Below are 12,932 nucleotides of genomic sequence, written 5' to 3' on the forward strand. Positions count from 1 at the left end.
TTCAAAAGCTGTTGTGCTCCCAAACTCCATATTGATTTCCAGATGCTTCAGAACCTGCTAAGCAGGTCCTAAATATGACACACAAATACAGTGCAACTGGAAATCAGTAGCTGCTTTCGAAAAAAATTGCCTCTTTCTGTAGATCATCCTGCCCTGAAGGAGATTGTCCTGTGAAGTTACAGACCTCTAAGCAGCAGCTGCCTGCAATCTGTGCAATGTAGCAGTCGATCGACTGCAGTTGGAAAGTTTGCTTCATACATCTAAATAAGATGAAAAATTTTTACATTTTCAGAGATGGCTTTTTTATGGCCTCTTGCCCATTTATTAATAAGGGAAAATGCCACTGTTGAAAGGCTGCTGTGTTAATTTTCAGTCTGAAATATGAAAGCACCAGAAAATGAAGGACAGCTGCAATGACAAAAGACGTCCGTGCTTGCACAGCTTGATGGCTAATTCTTGCCTACTGACCCACCGCAGCTGACATGCCCAGCTGACCCTCCCTAAAGGCCACAATCACATTCATGACCAGTGAAAGTACAGCTCCTAAGTAGAGCTGAGTTTATAGTTGTGTTCATCAGAATTATGAGTTGTTCTTGAAATGTGTTAAGCAAGGAATACTTCAAATGAGCGGTTTGTATGGCTGTGGTAATGCACGGGCCTTAAACACCTTGCTGATCTGGGGCTGGTACCTATGCATGGCTCAAAAGGATAGTGAAATAATGGGCAGGAAATGATGCATTTTGGAAAATGCAGGCTGTGTCATTCACCACGGGGCAAATCTCTTTGTGAACAAGCACAAGTCTTTTCTCATACCTGAGTCATCCGGCACATAAAGGCTTCAAAAAAAAAAAAAAAAAAAAAAGGATATGTTTCAAAATAGAAAAACACATATTTTGAGAGCCAGTGCTGTTAAACATACCATAATCAAAGTAATATATAACAATGAGGTTCTTGGCAAATGTTCATCACAAAAAATTTTTAAGAACACTTTTAAATTTTTTTTTTTTAAGAGCCCAGATCACACACGGTTGTATAAAGAACAAAATAAGACAATCAAAGTAAATCAGTGAACCAGAGCACAAAAAAATGTGTCACCTTTACACCTATACAATTCAGAGAGAAAAATGTGAAATGATTAAGAATAGGAAAAAATCAAAATAGTAAGTTTAAGCTAGCAAAGCCATACTTAGCAAATAGAAAGCTGTCAAAGTAACCTGCTTTCTGGCAGTATTTATACTGGGCTAATTTACTCATTGTAGGTCAGAATTGTCAGAAACAATCTAATCTTTTATTAGTTTTCTGAGCAGTTAACAACTAACTGAGCTTAATTTTTGTCGCATCCTCTTGAACACAGCAATATTTCTCATAATTTTGTCAATAATGCGTAAACCAAGGCCCAAAACAAAGCCAAAGAAATTGTCTTACCTTCTGTTTGATTTTTTCCATCTTTGTGCTTGAATGAATCTTTTCCTACTGAAATCAATGGAAGTTTTGATATGTAACAGGTCAATGGGAGCAGAATCTGATCTTTTATTAGCACATTGTTAGGGACTCTATGGGAACAGGAAATTTGATTTTGGAGCCAGGAACATAAATTAGGGAAAGATTTTTTGGAATCAGCTTAATGGTCTGTGTTCAGTTTTAGAAAATCCCTGAACAAAAGAAGTCTTAAACTATATCAAGTGGTCTGATTACTGAAGGTGTGATTTCTGAGAGCGATCAGAGTTGTGTTAAGAAAATATTTGTAGGGACTGTCAGACTGAGGGGAGACTGTGTTAGAGTCAGGTGTAAAGTTCAGGGTTAGGGTTAGGGTTGTCGGGATTTTTGCTATGCATTGCCACCATCTCACAGTTTCTTCCAGGGAATATCACTATGAAATGTGGAAGCTGTGTTCATGTGGTAAAACTGATCCCAGCAACAGAGTACGTGAGTCTGATACTGATCTTGATTTGAATCATCTGATGGTGTCAACTACTATGCCATAAAATCTCAAAGCATTGTTACAAATGCAAGAGCCTAGGAAGAAAATTAGAAAGGCTCTTTACAGGGAAATAAACATTCCCTCTAAGATAAGGAAAAGTCAAAGGTGTTTAATTCATTGAACAATGGCACAGGAAATTCAAATGATGCTACAGAAGCCTGGCTTGCTCCCGGACAAGCATGTTATTTCAGACTACCTCATGCAGATATTTTAATTCTGAATTTAGATAATATGCCAGAGAAGTCTTGTTTATGTATATATGTATGTAGGGCCTGATTTGTACATGCGTGCAGCAATTTTTATTTTAACAGCTGCATGCAGGCTCAAACTATTGAGCAGTGCACAGTAATGGTGTAATCTCAATGTCTTCCACATGAATATAGTTGCACAGACATTATGCCTGAAGGTAGTCAAGTGCTGTATCTTTCTGTCTCTTCTATACACATGAAAGCAACTGTGCACTGTGGTCTACTGGAGTGTGCTTCATTTGGAGCCAGTGCATTCAGACACATGCTGACTAGTGAATTGCCTAGCTGACTGTATCCTTGGTGGCTTCCCAACTCCCTGGCAATGCAGTCAGCATCATATGTGTATCCATTAAATTTCATCTCACCCCTTCTCCTATGTCCCTATAATTGTTTACCTGTGCCAGGTGTTAATGTTCCAGTACATTGTAAATAATTTGCAAGTACTTAATCTCAGAGAAGCACAAAATTAAGCACAGGAAGTTTTATATAATTGTAGCATTTCTTTATGCATGCCACAGGCTGAAAAACACATTTAATGCATCAACAGCAGGTCAGCTACACTTGGAGATAGGTTGACTAAGTCAGGTTGACATCTCACGTTTCTGCATTTCAACCTTGGAGGATGAGGATGGTTCTTGGCATTCAGGTGTTACTGTTTGCATCATCATTCTCTGCACTGTTGCATTTTGCAGGGTGATGCAGTTCTCAAAGTGAAACATATATTGTCAATGTAATCAATGATGTAATATTTCCATGCCGCTTTTTACTTCATCCAGGTAGGTATTCTGTCTCCTGCAGTAGCTAATAATATTTAGGCAGTGGTGTACAAATAGGAGGGCAGCCATGCTGTGATCATCTCCTTTGCATACTCTCCCACTCAGCAGTTACTTTGGAGTCACAGATTTCCTGAACCACAGGTAGTGTCTTTGCTTTTATTATGCCTGATTATTGTCTGAACTCCTGTGTACTACAATATCTTGTGGAGAGGAATTCCATAGCTCAATTATGCATAGGGAGGGGAACCACCTTCTTTCGTTTGCCTCAAACTTGCCACTTGCTGGTTTTATTTCCCACTTCTCTATTTGTGAACTGGGAGACAAGACAACAACCATTGCCTTTTAAACATCTTAAGGACAATTATGGCTATAAATATCTTCATTATACTCCTTCTGAGCCACCTCTTTTCCAGTCTTAGAAATCATAATCTACGTAGTTTCTCTAAATATGGAAAAATGATCCAGGCCTTTCAGCATCCTGCACCTTTTCTTGTTTTACTTTATTCTTTTTCTGAGATATAGATGATGACCAGAGCTACAAACAGTATTCAGGATGCGGGGACAGTATAGGTTTATATCGAGGGTCTGAGCAATTTCCTTTCCACCAAGTTACATAGCTTCAGTATTAGTGGAACCCGGCAGATAAGAATGTACATAACTCACAGTGATAGACACTGTGTTCTCTTAGCAAAAGAAAAAATGATCTTGCTTTGCTTGGCCACATAATATTTTGGTATAAATACACGCACACACACAAATATTTAATGAATTCAGCAGAGCTGCACAAGGGGCATTGTGTCAGGATAACAAGCCACATGCATCCCATAGGAAGCTATCCCTGAGCAGGAGACACATCTGTTGTAGAAAGGCTCTTAAATACATTGGTCTCTGTGATGGGGCTCAAGTCAAATTTGGTGTAGGAGGAATTTCCTTCCTACTGTGCAAAGAAATGCAGTTGTAGTAGCACGGTTACATGTGCCTTTGACTTGCTTTACCATGAGGCAAGTTTCAGCTTACATTTCTCTAAGTGTATTGGCTGATCTAATAAATGTTTTGGTTCATGGTCACTTTCTGAATAAGCCCTTAAAACTTCTTTTCATGAGAGGGCAGTTGCCAGCAGAGGTCCATAGCTGTAGCCAGTTTGAAAGGAGTTGAGTTTCATTAGCTTTTATTGGACTGAGATTTGATGGATGGACAAATATTTCTACACCCACCAATCCAGCATTGACTTCTGGTGTTAGAATATTGATTCTTTTGCAATGAAAGCATTAATTTTATCAGCCCTTTATTTTTAATCATCGGTTTGTTCTTAAAATATAGACTAAAAAAATGGCAGAATTATATTAACTTTGCAAAATTACCAATATTTTTTCCACATGCCTTTAATTCAATTTATGCTAACTAATATGTATTCAATTTTCTGTTAGTCATAAGAGCATTTTGTAAAGAAACAGAAAACCAATTAATAAAATTTGCATTTAAAGGAACATTTTTATATGGCCAAAGCCTTGGAGCAGTAGGGGAATTTATGGTACTTACTCTATTGGTTGAAACAATCTAGGTTTTAAATGTGTTCTATCTGACCCTTGTTCTAGGTATCCCATTAAAGAAAGACATTTTGCTAATGCTAATTTGATTACATATTTTAGGTATTTTTCTAATCTTAATTTTAAAATTAACATGTCACAGTGATTACATAGACTACCTAGTTATTTTATGGAACAATTGTTTACTTAACATATGGGTTAGAATAATCCTGTGTGCTCATTGTAATTACCCACTGAACTTAAATGGACTTCTGAAAAGATAATTTAAGCTTTTGCTTGAGAAAATGGACACTGCTTAGGTAAGAGGATGAGAAAAAGAAAGCCACAGTTACTTTCTTTACTACCTTATTGTGAGACTGACAGATCCTTTTAGGGTGGGTGGGTTGGATTGATCAAGATGTGAAATCACTATTACTCTACTGCACAGATTTGTCAAGAGGGCTCCTCCTCAGACCTTACTGAGAATTATTAGAAAAGGATTCATGTATATGATTATTAATATATTTAAAGGCCAAATCTTTATTATCATACTCATGTGAACACTCCAGTTTATTTGGTTCTTCATTCCATCACTGTAAAATCTTTGTGAAAGTGCAGAAAATACTAACTTCTGAGTTTCAGACAGCTGTCTGAAATGGTAGTTGTCAGGGTTATTTTAAAAAGGCTGTTTTCCATAATATCTGAAAAGCTCAGAAGTGCAAAGAGTATGAACGTACAGGCAAGTTATCTTCCTCTCTATCTTTTTGCGATAATGGTCACTTTCTATTTTGGCTTAGCAAAAAAGTGCCCAAAAGACTTTATTGTGATACTCTAATGCATGAGAACACCCATAAATTATCTGCCTAACCGTTACGATGCAACTTTGAAGTTGTGACAACTTGGAAAAACCAGCCTGACAAGCATGCTCACTTTCGCTGTTTTTCTAAAACTTCTTGAGCATATAAGGAGAATTTAAAGTGAAGAAAGCAACTAAGCACGAACACTTTTGTTCTCAGCACACAAATTCCTTCTGTCTCCCTGTCTGGGGTCCTGATTTCTGTCTCTGACTGGTGTGTCAGATAAAACAGTGTTATCACCTGGTATAAATCAATAAACAGTGTCAGTGTCATCTTGTCACTAACAGGCACACAGCAGGGAGTTCGTAAGCTTTTTCAAGTGGACGTCATAGAGGATACAGTCTCTGCCTATAGCTAAAAGGTTTCTGCCTTGGCTAGTCATGTTTTGATTTACCAGAATTCCTATTTATTTATGTTAGTAAAGAAAGAAAGAAAGAAAGAAAGAAGTTCTTATCTCGAGTAGAATTATCATAGAAAAAAAAAAAAAAAAAGGGTGTTAAGTAAGCCTTAGTATTCAGAACAAAGACCATAAAGAATTTTTTTTCATATAGATGTAACTGCTGTACAGTTACTAAACTAAAACTAAGTGCAACTAAAACTAAGTTTACATATACCTGGATAAAAAGAATGAGAAGAATTCTTACATTTCTCTAAGATTAAACTCTTCTTACTAAAGATGTTTTTGAAGCTGTAAGCTTAAACACCAGTGCTTTACAAACACCTTCCAGATGTATGTGCAGTATAACCTGCATTAGTAGATGCAATTTTCAGTTTCACTAGACCACGCTTTTCTTGCAAATCCTATTTTTAAGCAACAAGCACTCAGTATTTCAAAGACGTCTGATCTGTTCCTCCTCGAGACAGCAAAAATCACTGTACAGCAAAAACACATTGGCTAATTTTGAAGATACCAAACTTCCACAACTGGTGCAACAGCCGCATTGCTTGTTTTGTGAAAACTGACTGTTGTGGGGTCACTCACCTCAGAGCAGTATCACTGGACACCGGGGGTACAGGGAATCCGTAAGGTTGTCCAAGCTGTTTTGTAGTCTGTAGCACCCCAGTCCGTGGACACTTTCCCAAGCCAGAAGAGCCATTCACATTCCCTCTGCCTTCCCAGCCTCATTCACTGCTCTCAGGGCTCAGCTAGCTGCACTGACTCACAGAAATTAAGCTCCCTCTGGGTCCTAGTGCTGTAAACGTGTGGGAGCTGCACGGACTCGTAGGAATTCAGCCTTTGGCTTGGTGCCTAGTCCATGCAGTGATGCACAGATGTGCAGTGAAAGTTTCAAAGCGTGCACTGGTTGTATGACTATGCATACCTAATACCGAGAAAAGCCTCCAACTTCCTGGTTCCACTGTCAAGAACTGAAACCCTCCTTAAGGGACGTTTTGTCTATAAGCCTTTCTGCTTTGCATCTTAATCCTTCACTCAATGTAAAGATGAGAGCTTTAAAGAAAGAAACTCCAAGATCCCTGCTGAATGTGTTCTTTTGAAAATCATCTCTAGAGCCCTTTACTGATGTCATGAGTCTATAAACAAACCTGTAGGAACACTAATAGTTAACTGGTGAAGCAGTGGACTGGGTTCCCTGCAAAAATTGTGCAGTCCCCGTTATCAGTTGTCTTTAACAGAGGTCAGCTCACTGATCTGGAGTAGCAAAGAAATATTTGACCCTGACTTGGGGCAGAGGAAAAGATATTATATAAGAAACCTTCCAGCCATAATAGTCTCTTTAACACGCTTACTTCAAGCAACAAAGAGATATGGAAATGTTTTCCATTGTGTTCATGGAGGAGGATTAAGTACTTTACAAGGAAACAGCAGTGTGTTTTAAGCAGTGATAAATATAGGAAAGAAATGCAAAAGTGAAACATGTCATAAGACACACACAAAAAAGAGCAAGTTTGCTAAAACTTACTCTAAATGAAGTTGTCTAATTATGTAGAGAATTATGAAGCACTCCCATAGAATTTCATAATTCTCATTCTGGCATAGAGTAAGCCTTGTGATTACAGAGACACAAGGAAAAAAATGTAAATTGTCCTCCATTGAAAAGCGGACCATTGCATTTTATGTCTGGAAATAATCGAACATTTTTTGATTCCATCCAGAAGAGGGCAGCCATCTGGAGAGCCTTGTCCTTAAAATCCTTTGGAGAAGGGAAAGATGTGTGGAAGGTACTACTTAAAGGCATAGAGCGAGAAAGCAAAGTAGCTTTGAGATAATAACGTCTCTTATTTGCCACATGGATATACTGCTTCTTGAACGTGAAGTGAGCATATATTTGTATTTTATTAAAACTAGTAGACAAACTTTAAATTTCTTTTGCGTGGTGCCAGAGATAACAGTGGCTTCAGTACTAGACTGTTTCTCAGAGGCGGTGTGCATTTAAAATTGCATCAAATATCCTTAAGGAAATTGCAGCACAAAATGCTTGATGCAAGTGCTAAAATTGCCTTCCCAGTTTGCCAGGATTATGTATGTTGTTTTGTTTTTCTAAAAGGAAAATGCTGTCCACACATGATAGCAGTCACAGGCCAAAGTGTGATGTCTTCATTTGCACAGCCAGCCATCAGAGTTTCTGAAAGTTGTGCCTGTAAAACTTGACCTCAGGATTTGGCCTTTGCTTCATATTTCATTGCAGAAATGCCAGGCTATTCTTGTGTTGAGCATTTGTCTCACTTCATTAAAATATCCTAGATTAGGACTTTGTGCTGGAAAATTTGAAAGAGCATTATAGCCCATTGTGACTGTAGTAAATAGCATCAAAACAGAGACATGAAAAGATATGCCTTTTTTTTTTTCTTTGCTTAATAGTGCACACTTGAGTTTAGCATCTCTACAATTGATTCCTTGGTAAGAGCTGCCAGTTTTTTCTTAAAACTGTGGTCACACTGCTCATTTGGACACAGTAATTGACACTATACTGCATTTGTACTTAATCTGTATCACAAACATATTTCTGAGTTGAAGAAATCCTCCTCTTGTACCTTATTCTTGTACCTCTTCAGTTTACATCAGCAGGCTGATATAAGTCAGCAAGAAAGACAGCTGAGGCAATCCCTGGGAGAAAGCACTGGCTTCTCTTCTCTTATGTTCCAACGTAACCCAAACAAACACCGTTTCTAGCTTTTGGACTGCATGTGGCTGTACAGGGCACACTAGCTTTGCACAGAAGAATGCCTGATCCCAGATGCACTGCTCTACTTTGAGCCGAGTGGCTGAAAACATTGCACAGAGGCCATGTATCTTTCTCTTTTAGCAGTGGTCTGAAGCACAGATTTAAAGAGAAGAGTCTTACTACATGCACGGTTGCTTAACTTTTATCCTCGGCAAGGTGAGAATTTTCTTGCTTTGGCAGGTCACTGCATACAAGGTGAGGGACTGGTAATGTTCGGCTGAGTAAGGAAAAGATATACTCTGGAATCAGAGAAGCAGCTGCACAAAGAGAAGTTCTGTGAGCACAGAGCTAGTGAATCCTGATTCTCTACAGGTTTGCATCCAGGTCTGCCTCTACTACAACAATTTCAAGTCTCCCATGATCTCTTGTATGATCTTCCTTAAACAATATCTCCAGTTCCCCCTAATTGAATCCAATGTGTGCATGAGTACTGCCATGTAGTGCAGTGATACATTTTGTTTCAGGAAAACAAAAGACCAACATGAAGAGCAGCACTGTTGAGAGTGATGACTACAGGTAAAAGATTTTGTGCTCTTCTGAGTGTCGGGCTGTCTGTTCTGACCAATAGGCTGAGTTCAGTGTTGCCCTAAGCCGCACAACAGCAACTGGATCATCACAGCCTCTTCCTTCCACATCAGCACTTGTGTCCAAGAAAGCTGGAGAGTGGAGGAGGCACAATGTATGAAAAAAGTGCCTTATGCTTATGTGGTACATTTAGGATTGTAAAAGGGCCTGAGGACTGCAGGTAGATTCCTCTTGTATTTCAGTGTATTTTTGCTGCTGAAAGTCTCAGGGAAGGCTTTTGAGAAGAAGTGGTTGGGCTTTTCTGTCTAGAAGCAACACTCTTTGAGGAAAAAAGCTGCCCAAAATGATGAAAATCCTCATTTATTTCTGAAATCTTTGTGGGTTTAGAAGTAACATAGGTGAGTACGGCTGCCATTCCTAAAATCTCATCACTTTAGAGAGCTGTTGGGTCACTGAGAAAGGGGCCCACAGAGCATCAAGCATTTTTCAGAGATGCTGTAAGTGTAGGGGGATGGGGCGAGGTTAAAAAGTTTTATTTTCTTCAGAGACACCTATTTACATGTGTTTGTGTGAACAGTTGCATTCAATACTTCCTTGTAATACTAACTCTCTACACAAAAAAAAATATATCAGAAATAACCCACTTCCCCTAGCAGTAGGTGCTTTGGTGTGAATGCAGGAAAAGTTTTAAGGATCTCAAATGAGGCATTCAAAGTGTAAGACAACATCTGTTTTACGAAAAGAATATTTATCATTTCCAGCTTAAAAAATTTCCAGAAAATAGCTATCTTGTGTAAACTTGTCTGAAAGCTCTCTTCCTAAGGCTAAATTGAATGTAAAGAGATGTTAAACTTTTCCCTTAATACTCAGCTGGAGGAAGCTTACCAATGTTTGGCTAAGTAGATGTTAATCAAGAGGTTGGAAGGAAGGATCACAATGCAAATTTTCTTCCTGTGTTAGTTACAAAATTAAAAGTTGATATAGAAACTAAGCGGTCTATTTTATCTTTGTTAGTTTGTGTAGCATTACTTTATAGTATCATGTGTATGATAGAAGTTACTAGAAAAAAGCAGACGCTCACTTGCGGGTCATGAATAAATAGGTCAGACAAACGAGTTCATTACTGATTAACTGTAGAACTCAGTCTCCTGTAAATATTTTCTTAACTGTTTCTGCCACATGGCTTCACAGTCAAGTCAATAACAAATACAGAATGTAGCTTGGGTGCACCCGAAAATTGATCTGTACGTGATGCATTTCCAATACACTGCGATTCAGAACTAAGCGGTGATTAGAAACATTCATTTATGGTGAATTATGGAAGTGCTTTGCACTAATCTTTTCTTTCTCTTTTGGCTAGTTATGTAGTGCACAGTGGGAAAAAACCATTTTACCAAAAATGAAAGCGTCTCAGAAGCCTGAGCTTACTAAAAGCAGAACATCTGTCGATTGTTCAAGTGCTGTTACAGACAATATAATTCTAATGGCAGTGACATACGGACAGAGCAGAGCTGTGAGACAAACTTTACATTACTCTTGAGACTCAGCAGAAATTTTGCCTGATAGTTGTTTGGAAACAGATAGTATCTACAAATATTTCTAGAATACACTAGGCCTGTACTTTTGTTGGAATACCTTTTTTATTAATGCTCAGCTATTGGTTGGCAGTGAGGGTCAAATGAGAGCATATATGCTATTTAAAATATTAAAGTAACTATGAATTTTGAAAATCAGCACTCAGATGTTTATTCTGTGCTCTTCTGTGAGAGGATAAAAAGTTTTAAGATACTCACTCAGTAGCTGCAAATTTTTCTCCCAGGGTGTAGCTTTTTGCACTTAGCTGAACCAGACCTGGGATGAAGTCTGAATTCTACCTGGAAACCTCAAAGAATTTGTCAGTCAGAATTCACTAGTTGTGGACTTCTGTATGAGGTTTCTCCCCATGGACGAAAGCTCCTTTGATGCTTTTATAAGGAGCACACATGGTCTGGTGTGTCTTTCATATTCATTTCTGTGACAGGAGCATTTCAAGAGCTAGTTACATACATGCTTCCCCTGTTTTGGGGGTTGGGTTCTTTTTTTTTGACTGGTTATATATATGCTATTAACACTGTGCTAGATTTTCTAAGACCCACAGAGTCTGACAGCAATATCCTTTTCTGGAGGGTATCAGCACTGTCAGTGAAGCTCCTAGCTGTTAAAAGACTCACTTGCCCAATGTCAGCTTGAAATGAGACCATTCTTCAGGAAGTCTACACCTGTTGCTGGGTAGTGAGGCTATCATTTGCAGATTCCCTGAGAAACCGTGGCTTCCAGCATTGCTCCTCTGCTTGCTACAAAGGATTTGGGACTAGAGAAGAATATTGTCTCTGAAGTAGAATGACCCCTCTCTGCTCTGATCTGTGAAACGGGCCTCGTTTTCTTGATCTCTACTGCTCTTCTGCCATGCTCTAATAGAAACTATGTCTCCTTGTCAAAGTCTGGCCTCATCACATGTGCATAATGCGTGCTGAGATAATGAGAATAATTTGCCAGTACGGCTATACTTTGCTTATGACCTTTGGGAGTTGGCAACTGCTTAAGAGATTTTATATCCACAGGGGATGATTAATATAATCTGATCCTTTTTGCCATGTTAGTGGGCAAATGACATATGATCGTATCAGAATTTTTCCTTCTTTCAGGTTTGCAGTACTGAATCTTCATATACAGCAGCAGGTCTCACTGGAGGCACAGGCACACTGAATATGATGTTTCAGAGTCTGACCTACAGACAGTCCCCACAAGGGACAAGCTTCAGTGCCCCTGAATATCAAGAGCCATTGGAACATCACAGGAACTGTGAGCACTGTGCCAAAGATTCTCCCACAGAAGATTCTTCTTTTTTCAGTGTGCCCTAAAACATTTCAAGATACCCCTTGACCTTATGTCATAAAGTTGACCACAAGAGGAGAACTTGGTGCTATGAGGGAAGGCTGCCTCATTACTTAAATCTTGTGGAGGAGATGGGGCAAACACTTCATCATTAAGTTGCTAGTATATATTTTTTTAAGTGTAAAATTAGGCTTTACATTATCTTTTCTTGCTCATTGATCTTGAACACTGCCAGAGGAGGTCCAGGTTTGCTTGGTGCACCTCTTTTTGTTCTTGGGTGCACAAGTTTTTCTGAAAGTTTTTTAAGAGAATGTTTTTGCCGCAACAGAGGAGACTGAAGTACTAACTAGCAAAACTCTGCCACGCAATGGAGTTGAGGTAAAAAAAGTAATTTGGTAAAGTTTGCACTTACTCTGTGATAACAGGTAGTAATTACATGGCTGCTTTAAAGTTCATCTAGGATTTTTCCCACCCGGACAGGCTTTACAATACCAACCAATTTCTTCAAACACTTAATGCCCTGTAAAAGTTTTCAAGCTACCTGTGTGTTACCGTGCTAGAGGCCATTCTTTGGGGAGAACCACAGATTTCCTCCCAGTCATTCAAGACATAATTAACTTAAGTTGAATTCAATCTTTGAAAAAGAATCCCATCTATAGGATTCTCCCTGACTAGTGCTTCTCTGTGTTTCTAAGGTAGAACACACTTAGGAGTTGCTGTAAAACACAGTTCTGTGTTCCTAGCGCTGTTGCATGGCAGTAATTAAAAACAGTACTGTTATTCACTCTTTGTATATCAATGCCTGAAAGCATTAAGCTTTGTTAGTCTGTAGTCTGTGGTAAATGTACTGGATTTTTTTGTAGGGTGTTGTTTTTTTTTTTTTCCCCATTAAAGATTTAGGAACAGAAAAGAGTGTTTAATGACTACAGCAGAATTAGATTAATAAAAAATGCACTTTGT

At 38.6% G+C, this 12,932-nt stretch overlaps 1 protein-coding gene across 3 annotated transcripts in view; it reads right to left on the reverse strand.

Moving 5' to 3' along the window:
- The window catches only part of NGF (nerve growth factor), a 32,749-nt gene extending 26,123 nt beyond the window's left edge, over positions 1-6,626 (reverse strand). Inside the window, exon 1 of one of the 3 annotated variants that reach the window (XR_003399986.1) lies at positions 6,371-6,626. The gene's annotated coding sequence lies outside the window, so the exon portion shown is untranslated. The remainder of the gene's footprint in view (positions 1-6,370) is intronic. The other 2 variants (XM_026864291.1, XM_026864290.1) reach the window with 2 other exon arrangements.
- Positions 6,627-12,932: the final 6,306 nt, after the last annotated feature.

This window comes from Athene cunicularia, assembly GCF_003259725.1.
Source record: "Athene cunicularia isolate RWA chromosome 26 unlocalized genomic scaffold, athCun1 chr26_part1, whole genome shotgun sequence".
Lineage (NCBI taxonomy): Eukaryota > Metazoa > Chordata > Aves > Strigiformes > Strigidae > Athene > Athene cunicularia.